The following is a 9,647-nucleotide window of genomic DNA, read 5'->3' on the forward strand; positions in this document are numbered from 1 at the left end:
TTTCATTGCCTCAGTTGTCCCATCTAAAACACCTAACTGATGCTATGATGAGAATGTTTATCCAAGACTCTGAAGAATTTAAAATGCAATAACAGCAGGCCCTGACTGGGTAGTTCAGTTGGTTATAGGTTCAATTCTTGATTAGAGCACATACGAGAATCAACCAATGGATGTATAAATGTGTGGAACAAACTGATTTTTCTCTCCCTCATTCTCTCTCTCTTCCTTCTCTCTCTAAAGTAAATGAAAATACAGAATAAAATGAGGGGGGAAAGGATCGCTTATTATAAATAAAATAAAATATAGTAATCAAAATGAGTGCCCAGCTTCTGACTGCATTTCTTAGACTCTCTTGTAGCTAAGTGTGGTCATATGACTAAATTTAGGCCTGTAGGAGGTTAATAGAAGAGATTTCTCCAACATTTGAATCATCCATACAGATGGCCGGCCTTGAATTAATTCTCTTTGTCCTCATCACTGGCTGTGAAATGGTGACTTAGAGTAACCTTGGCTGACAACCCTGTGCCATTCATCTATATAATTTTCCATAAAAGAGAAATAAACCTCTGTCACTCTTAAAACAAAGTGGATTAGGTCCACTTTGTTTAAGTAGCTTAGCATGCACTTCAAATTATACAAACAAAGGGAGCATCAAGAAGTTACAATCTACTGATTGTGCCTTGATCTTAAGTACATATTTTGAATTGTTCAGTGCATTAACAAACCAAAGAGAAAGTGACCTTGGACTAATCCTAATTCATGCCTCTTCTTTAATCTATATCAGTCTTCAAGATCAAATAGTTTTGGGGTCTTTCCATAAAATGAAGAGGATAAGTACTGTTGGAGTTTCAAATCCTATGCTCTAAGGTGCTACACTGTACTATGACTGGATGTAAACGAGAACTGAATTCTTTTTATGGCATTATACCAAAAGAGATACATCTGTACATTCTGTTTATATACTTTCCTATATATTTCCAAATTTCAATACATGTATTTCCTTCATTTAATACATCCTCCACAATATTTTTAATTCCTCTGTTTCTACTGGGTTTTTTTTTCCCCCCTGTGGCCTTGTTCTCTATTGCTTTTTTATATCACACAAAGGTCTGTTCCAATTTATAAAATACCTTCCTTCATTAGATTATGCTGCCACTCTGATAACTATCTTATTTTATATATTACACTTCTCAAATATGTGATTTATAGGTCAACTGCCTCTAAGCCTTCATTCTCATTCTGTCCTTCAATGCCTAAAACCTGTATCTGCCTCATCCCAATCTACTAAAAATTTAAAAGATAACCACTCTATTTTCACAATTCTTATATCCTGGGACTATTTATTTGTACACCCAACATACATCGAGTGCCAGGATCACTGCCAAGCTGAGGACAAGGATTGCATGTCGAAGAGAGCCCATGAGATACTGTACATTAATGCCAACTGAATATGCATGAACAGACCAAAGGGGAAAGTACTTGTTCTGAATCAGACTATCAGGGAATGCTTCTCAGGTTATTTTTTCTGGTCCCAGAGCTAAGATTTTGATGCTGAATAATTTTAATTGCCCAGAGTCAACAGGTACACATTGACTGAAAATGCTGCATGGTAGCAATAGGCACCCAAATAGAATAGTCATTTTAAATGCTAGTAGATGCAGAGAAAACAAATAATGGAAACATTTTAAACCCCTTACTCATTATATTGTGTCTATAATATATAAACAAGGTGCTATAAAAAAGCAATAGAGAACAAGAAAAAGTTATTGCAAATTAAAAATATTAATGAATTAAACACTTAAATGATGGGTTCAAAGATATATACATATGGATTAAGGAAAAAAGTGGACAGTCCAATAGAAACTATGCAAATATGTGACAATAGTAAAAACAGAACATATGGCTGAAACTGGATTGGCTCAATGGTAGAGCTTCAGTCGGCGGACTGAAAGGTCCCAGGTTCGATTCTGGTCAAGGGCATGTACTTTGGTTGTGGGCACATCCCTGGTAGGGGGTGTGCAAGAGGCAGCTGGTCGATGTTTCTCTCTCATTGATGTTTCTAGCTCTCTATCTCTCTCCCTTCCTCCTCTCTGTAAAATATCAATAAAATATATTTTAAAAACAAAACAAAACAGAACATATGGAAAGAAGAAAATTATTTAAAAAAACCGTATAAAATAAAATGTCTAAAGTTTAAGAGATTGGATTCCAGCTTCAAATACTCTACTAAAAGAACAGATATTTTATAAATAAATGAAAATTATCAAACCAAAAAATGTCCTAGTGATATTTCAGAACACTATGAAAAAGAGGAGATTCTAAATATTCCTGAATAAAGAAATGTATAGTTGAAAATTTAGAATTTAGAATTCCACTTCTCAGTAACTCTGAAGATAGGGGAAAGGAAAGGGTGGGAATGGAGCAATGCCTTCAAATTTCTGATGGAAAATAATTTTCAAATTTTATTTCTATAGAATTTTGACAAACTATCAATAAAATGTCTAAGTATAAAGATATTATCAGACATGCAAGAACTCATACAATTGTCCTCTCACACACTCTTTCTTGTGAAGTTATTTGGGAATGTGTTCCAATAAAAGGAGTGAGTAAGCCAAAATATATGAGCCAAAAAAGTAAACTCAAAAAGGAAAAGTTAATTCAAACCAGCAAGTATGAGGGGAAGTCTTAATGTTACTACTTTATAGAAGCTTTGTGATAACTATCTGACATAAAAACAAAAAGACAAAGATTGAGTAATGAGGACATTTTAAAAACTTAAAAAATGCCTGATATGATAAAAAGTTTGAAAAATAATTGAAGAGTTATTAGAAGGAAGCCATGGCAAGAAAAAAAGGAAAGTATTCAAAACTTTGGAGAAAATAAAATCTGTGCAAGAAAACAAAATGAGAATGGTGATTTACTTAGCCCTTGGGAGGACAATATTCATAATGAAAACTGAAAACTATATAATAAAATAATATAATAAAAATTATTGAATCAAATCAGATTAAATAGGTTACTACCAAGAGAGAATAGGGAGGGGAAATGTAAGAGACCTATATCCTGTGTTATCGGCAGGAAGTAGTTTCTATAATTGCTCATCACAAATTAGCAGTATAGTGAGTTAAATGGCTACAGATTAAAGATTCTTTCCCCTGAGGAGTAGGATTGGGGATTTACGGAGCAGGGGAGAGTTAAGTTTTCTTTATCAACCTTTACTTGCTATTGGTTTTTATACCATGTGAATGTTAATTCTGTACTATTTTAAGTTTTATTTTCTTTTGATATTTAGGCAGAGGTGACAGCACACATCAAAATCATCAAGGGGAAACTGAAGAAGCACAAGCACAGTGTTGGTCTTGAAGTGTTCCTAGAAAGCACGCCTCTAAAGGAAGGGCAGGACCAGGTTACTGAGACCAGCAGTTTGTTAGCGGCTTTTGTAAATACCTGAGTAGTAATACCTGGATGAAAGCAATATTTTAGGAAGGTCTGCTTGATCCTAGTGCACAAAATGAAGAGAGGATGAAGTGATTCAATATTCAGTATCTACCTTAGCCTAATACCTCTGATCTGATATGTTTGCCAATTCATTTTCTCCTCACAACCATGACAGATAGCCAACATCGCACTCTTTTCACTTATAAACTGGTTTAACCATAAAGTAAAATTAGCATACAGTGCTCTTCACAATCAAGATCAATGATTCCCACTGCTAGATTCTCCTTAGTATCCGTAGTGATACTTTGAAAAAATACATGATTTCTCACCGAAACCGGTTTGGCTCAATGGATAGAGCGTCGGCTTGGGGACTGAAGAGACCCGGGTTCGATTCCGGTCAAGGGCATGCACCTTAGTTGTGGGCACATCCCCAGTAGGAGGTGTGCAAGAGGCAGCTGATCGATGACTCTCTCTCATCTATGTTTCTAGCTCTCTATCTCTCTTCCTTCCTCTCTGTACAAAATTAATAAAATATATTTTTTTAAAAAGAAAAAATACATGATTTCTGGACATCATCTCAAACCAGACTTTCTATGCAGTAATTCTCAAAATGTGGCCCCCAGACTAGCAGCATCATTGTCACCAGAGAATTTATTAGAAAGTAAATTCTTGGGTCCCATCCCATAATACTGTAGCAGTCTGGGCTCTCTAGGTGATTGTGATGCTGCTGAAACTAAAAACTACAGATGTGTGGTACTCTGGTTCTGGTCAAGGCTTTGGAATCAGGTAACTGATATGTGACCTTGAACAAGTTACTAATTCATAAGAACACCTGGCCAGTTACACATAATCCCTTTCAGGACATTTAACAATCTGCACTGGCAGGCTCTTCCCTCTCTTCTTTCTCCACCACCTGATCTTAAGCTATACTTCATTTCCATCATGGAATTCATGATAAGGAGTCAAAGGGCATGCTTTGAACTTCAGGTGAACATAATGGCCTTTCTCCTTGTGTGTTCTCTCCACTTCTCATCCAGCTCCTTTCCACTTCCACCATCCTGCTTGCAACCACATAAACTCTGGATCTCTGAGTTTCATTACTCCAAACCAAGACTGCTCTTCTCCTCATGTCTCTTAAAAATCTCATTTCACTTTTAGGTCAAAATTGAAATGAGGTATCTCTTTTTTTAAAAATTTTAGATAGTCCCAAACATAAATAAATACAGTACTCCTAAGTTATCTGAGAGCACTTCAGCATTTCTATTATAACCTTAACTAGAGGCCTGGTGCACAAAAATTGAGCAGGTGGGGAGTGTCCCTCAGCCCAGCTTGCACCCTTTCCAATCTGGGACCCCTCGAGGGATGTCCGAAAATCCACATTATTAGCCGGTACACTTGGTATCCTATCTAACAAAAGAATAATATTGAAGAAAATTATAGAATCAGGCCTAAACGGGCAGTCAGACATCCCTCTCACAACCCAAGATTGCTGTCTCTCAACTGCTCGCCTGCCTGCTTTTCTGATTGCCCCTAACTGCTTCTGCCTGCCACCCTAATCACTCCCTAACCACTCCTCTAACAGCTTGATCATGCCTAACTGCTCCCCTGCCAGCCTGATGCCCCTAACTGCCTTCCCCTGTAGGCCTGGTCACCCCTAAATGTCCTCCACTGCAGGCCTGGTCCTCCACAACTGCTCTCCCCTGCAGGCTTGATTGCCCCCAAATGCTCTCCCTTGCAGGCCTGGTTGCCCACAACTGCCCTCCCTTCCAGGCCTGGTCCCTCCCAACTGCCCTCACTTGCAGGCCTGGTCTCTTCCCTGCTGGCCATCTGTGGTGGACATCTTGTGTCCACATGGAGGCAGCCAACTTTGACCATATGGGGGCAGCCATCTTGAGTATTGGAGTGATGGTCAATTTGCATACTACTGTTTTATTAGATAGGATACTAGGTTTACTGGCTAATAATGTGGCTTTTCTTCAATAGATGGAGTTACACATATGTTGATGTACACTGAGTGGTCAGATTATTATGATCTCTGAACGAATAATAATCTGGTCACTATAAATATATGTGTGTGTGTGTATATGTGTGTGTGTGTGTATATATATATATATATATATATATATATATATATATATATATGAGGCCTGGTGCATGAATGCATGAATTTGTGCATGGGTGGGGTCCAGCCAGTCTGGCCAGTGGGAGGGGACATGGGCAATTGGCCAGTCTGCCTGTTGGTCAAACTCCTGGTGGAGGGGACAATTTGCATATTATCCCTTTTATTATATAGGATATATACTGAGTGGCCAGATTATTATGCATTCAGAGATCATAATAATCTGGTCACTCAGTGTATATGCAATTTGATATGTATGGTATTTTGTTGTATTGACAACAAGCTTCAAAACTTCATATGTAAATTTTCTGAAGGTGTTAACATCATAGATATTTTTATGCTTAAAAATGTCGAATTTCGTGCCAAAAAAAGCATTTGCGGGAAATTTTAATTCATTACTTTATTTTTAAGAAAAGTGCTGCTGAAAGTTATTGTGTTCTTTGGGAAGCTTATGGTGAACATACTCCATCTCAAGATACGTGTGAACATTGATTTGAAAGCTTTAAAAGTGATGATTTCGATGTGAAAGACAAAGAATGTCCAAATCAACCAAAAAAGTATATGAAGACCAAACAATTACAAGCATTATTGGATAATGATGTGTGTCAAACTCAAAAACTACTTACAGAAACATTAAATGCTGCTCTTAACTAGAGCAAACAATTTCTGATCATTTGCAAGAAATAGGAAAGATTTTAAAGGGAGGAAAATGAGTGCTACATGAACTGAATGAAAAACAAAGTCATCAGTAAAATATTGCTTCAACAGCACAAAAGAAAGTCTTTTTGCATTGAATTGTGACTGGTGATGAAAACTGGATTTATTTTGAGAATGCCAAATGCAAAAAATCATGGGTTGATCCAGGTCACCCATCAACGCCAAATTGCTTCAGAAAGAAAACAATGATCTGCATTTGGTGGGATCAGGAATAATCAGGTATATTATGAGCTTCTAAAACCAGGTGAAACCATTAATATTTATCACTACTGACAACAAATAATCAATTTGAACCATGCTTTGATCATGAAACGACCAGAATATTCCAGAAGACACAGCAAAGTAATTTTGTTTCATGATAATGCACCATCAAACACTTCAAAACCAGCTAAAGACACTTTAATATATCTTGCCTGGAAGTATTAACCCACCTTCTGTATTCACCAAACCTTGCTCCTCAGATTGATGTTCCGATAGATGGCACATGTAGTTTCTGAGCAGCACTTCAAAACCTACAAAGAAATGGGAAATTAGGTTTCTGAATGGTTTGCCTCAAAACAAAAATGTTCTATTGGGACAGTATCCACAAATTACCTAAAAGATGGGGAAAATGTGTAGCTAGCAATGGACATTACTTTGAATAAAGCACTTTTGATGTTTCTCTTGAAATTCTCATGTTTTCATTGATTACAAAATTCAAATTAGTAAACAGTTCACCTGGTATGTCCATGCTTTAATACAGCTTTCATTATACCTCCTACTACACATATGAAACTTTAAAGAGCAGATGACATAATAATCTTAACTAGAGGTCCTGTGCACGAAAATAGAAAACTGTACATAGAAAACCCTAAAGACTCCCATCAAAAAATTATTAGACTTAATAAATGAATTTGGCAATGTAGCAGAATACAAAATTAATACCAAGAAATCTATGTCATTTCTATACACCAGTAGTGAACTTACAGAAAGATAGACTAAAAAAATAATCCCATTGCCGAAACCGGTTTGGTTCAGTGGATAGAGCGTTGGCCTCTGGACTGAAAAGTCCCAGATTCGATTCCGGTCAAGGGCATGTATATTGGTTGCAGGCACATCCCCAGTAGGGGGTGTGCAAGAGGCAGCTGACCGATGTTTCTCTCTCATCGATTTTTCTAACTCTTTGTCCCTCTCTCTTCCTCTCTGTAAAAAATCAATAAAATATATTTTTTAAAATAATAATAATATTCCCATTTACAATCACTCCAAAAAAGTAAGATACCTAGGAATAAACTTAAGTAAGAAGGTAAAGACCTGTACTTGAAAACTACAGGACACTGAAAAAAAAAGAGATAGAGGAAGACATAAACAAATGGAAGAACATTCATGTTCATAGATTGGTAGAATCAACATCATTAAAATGTCCATATGCTAAAACCGGTTTGGCTCAGTGGATAGGGCATCGGCATGCAGACTGAAAGGTCCGGGTTCAATTCCGGTCAAGGGCATGTACCTTGGTTGTGGGCCCATCCCCAGTAGAGGGTGTGCAAGAGGCAGCTGATCAATGTTTCTCTCTCATTGATGTTTCTGACTCTCTATCCCTCTCTCTTCCCTCTCTGTAAAAAATCAATAAAATATATATATATTTTTTAAATGTCCATACTACCCAAAGCAACCTATAGATTCAATGCACTCCCCATTAAAATACCAATAGTATATTTCACAGATAGAGAACGAAAATTTATCTATAATAAATAAAGTCCCCGAATAGCTGCAGCAATCCTGAGAAAGAAGAACAAAGTAGGTGGGATCTCAATACCAGATATCAATCTGTATTATCAATACAAAGCCACTGTTCTCAAAACTACCTGGTACTGGCACAAAAACAGACATATAAACCAATGGAATAGACTAGAAACCTTAGAAATCGAACCAAACCACTATGCTCAATTAATATTTGACAAGGAAGGCAAGAATATACAATGGAAGTCAAGATAGTCTCTTCAATAAATGGTGTTAAGAAAATTGGACAGATATACGCAAAAAAAAAAAATGAATCTAGACCACCAACTTACACCATACACAAAAATAGATAAAGGACTTAAACATAAGATGGGAAACCATAAAAATACTAGAGACAGCAAAATCTCAGATATATGCTAAAGCAATGTCTTCACTGATACAGCTCCTAGAGCAATGGAAACAAAAGAGAAAATAAACAAATGGGACTACGTCAAAATAAAAAGCTTTTGCACAACAAAAGAAACCATCAACAAAATAACAAAAAAGTCTACTTCATGGGAGAACATATTTGTCAATGTTATTACCAATAAGGATTTAATCTCCTACATTTACAGGGAACTCATACAACCTAACAAAAGAAAGATAAACAACCCAATAAAAAAATGGGCAATGGACCTAAATAGATACTTTTCGAAAGAGGACATAAGGAAGGCCAAAAGACATATGAAAACATGCTCAAAGTCACTAAACATCCAAGAGATGGAAATCAAAATGACAATCAGGTACCATCTCAAACCTGTCAGAATGGCTATCATCAACAAATCAACAAAGAACAAGTGCCAGTGAGGATGTGGAGAAAAAGGAACCCTTGTTCACTGCTGGTGGAAATGCAGACTGGTGCAGCATGAAGTTTCCTCAAAAAACTAAAAATGGAACTCCCATTTGACCCAGTAATCCCACTTCTAGGAATATATCCAAAAAAACTAGACACACCAATCAGAAAGGATATTTGCATCCCTATCTGTGTTCATAGCAGCACAATTTATAATAGCTAAAATTTGGAAACATCTTAAGTGCCCATCAGCAGACAGTGGATTAGAAAACTGTGGTACATCTACACAATGGAATTCTATGCTGCAGTAAAAAAGAAGGAATTCTTACCATTTGCAACAACATGGATGGAACTGGAGAGTATTATGCTAAGCAAAATAAGCTAGTCAGAGAAAGTTAATTATCACATGATCTCACTCATTTGTGGAATATAATGAACAACATAAGCTGATGAACAGAAACAGATTCAGAGACAGAGAAGCATTGATCAGACCACCAAACCTGAGAAGAAAGATAGGGGTGGGTGTGGGGAAAAGGGAGAGATCAATCAAAGGACTTGTATGCATGCATATTAGCCTAACCAATGGACACAGAAAACAGGAGGGTGAGGGCATCAGTGGGGGGACAAGGGGGCAATGGGGCTATAAGGACACATTTGTATCATAATACCTTAATAAAGAAAAAAAAGTCTCGCCTCTTTCAGAAAGCCTTCTCCCACTACCCCTACCTACACTAGTCTTTTGTATTCTCACATTGTATTGACTTACTATTTCAAAGTTTCATGTGTTAATGCTTGACCTTCAAGGGCAAGAAGTCCAAC

The sequence above is a fragment of the Pipistrellus kuhlii genome, unplaced genomic scaffold (genome assembly GCF_014108245.1).
Source record: "Pipistrellus kuhlii isolate mPipKuh1 unplaced genomic scaffold, mPipKuh1.p scaffold_m20_p_4, whole genome shotgun sequence".
In the NCBI taxonomy this organism is placed as follows: domain Eukaryota; kingdom Metazoa; phylum Chordata; class Mammalia; order Chiroptera; family Vespertilionidae; genus Pipistrellus; species Pipistrellus kuhlii.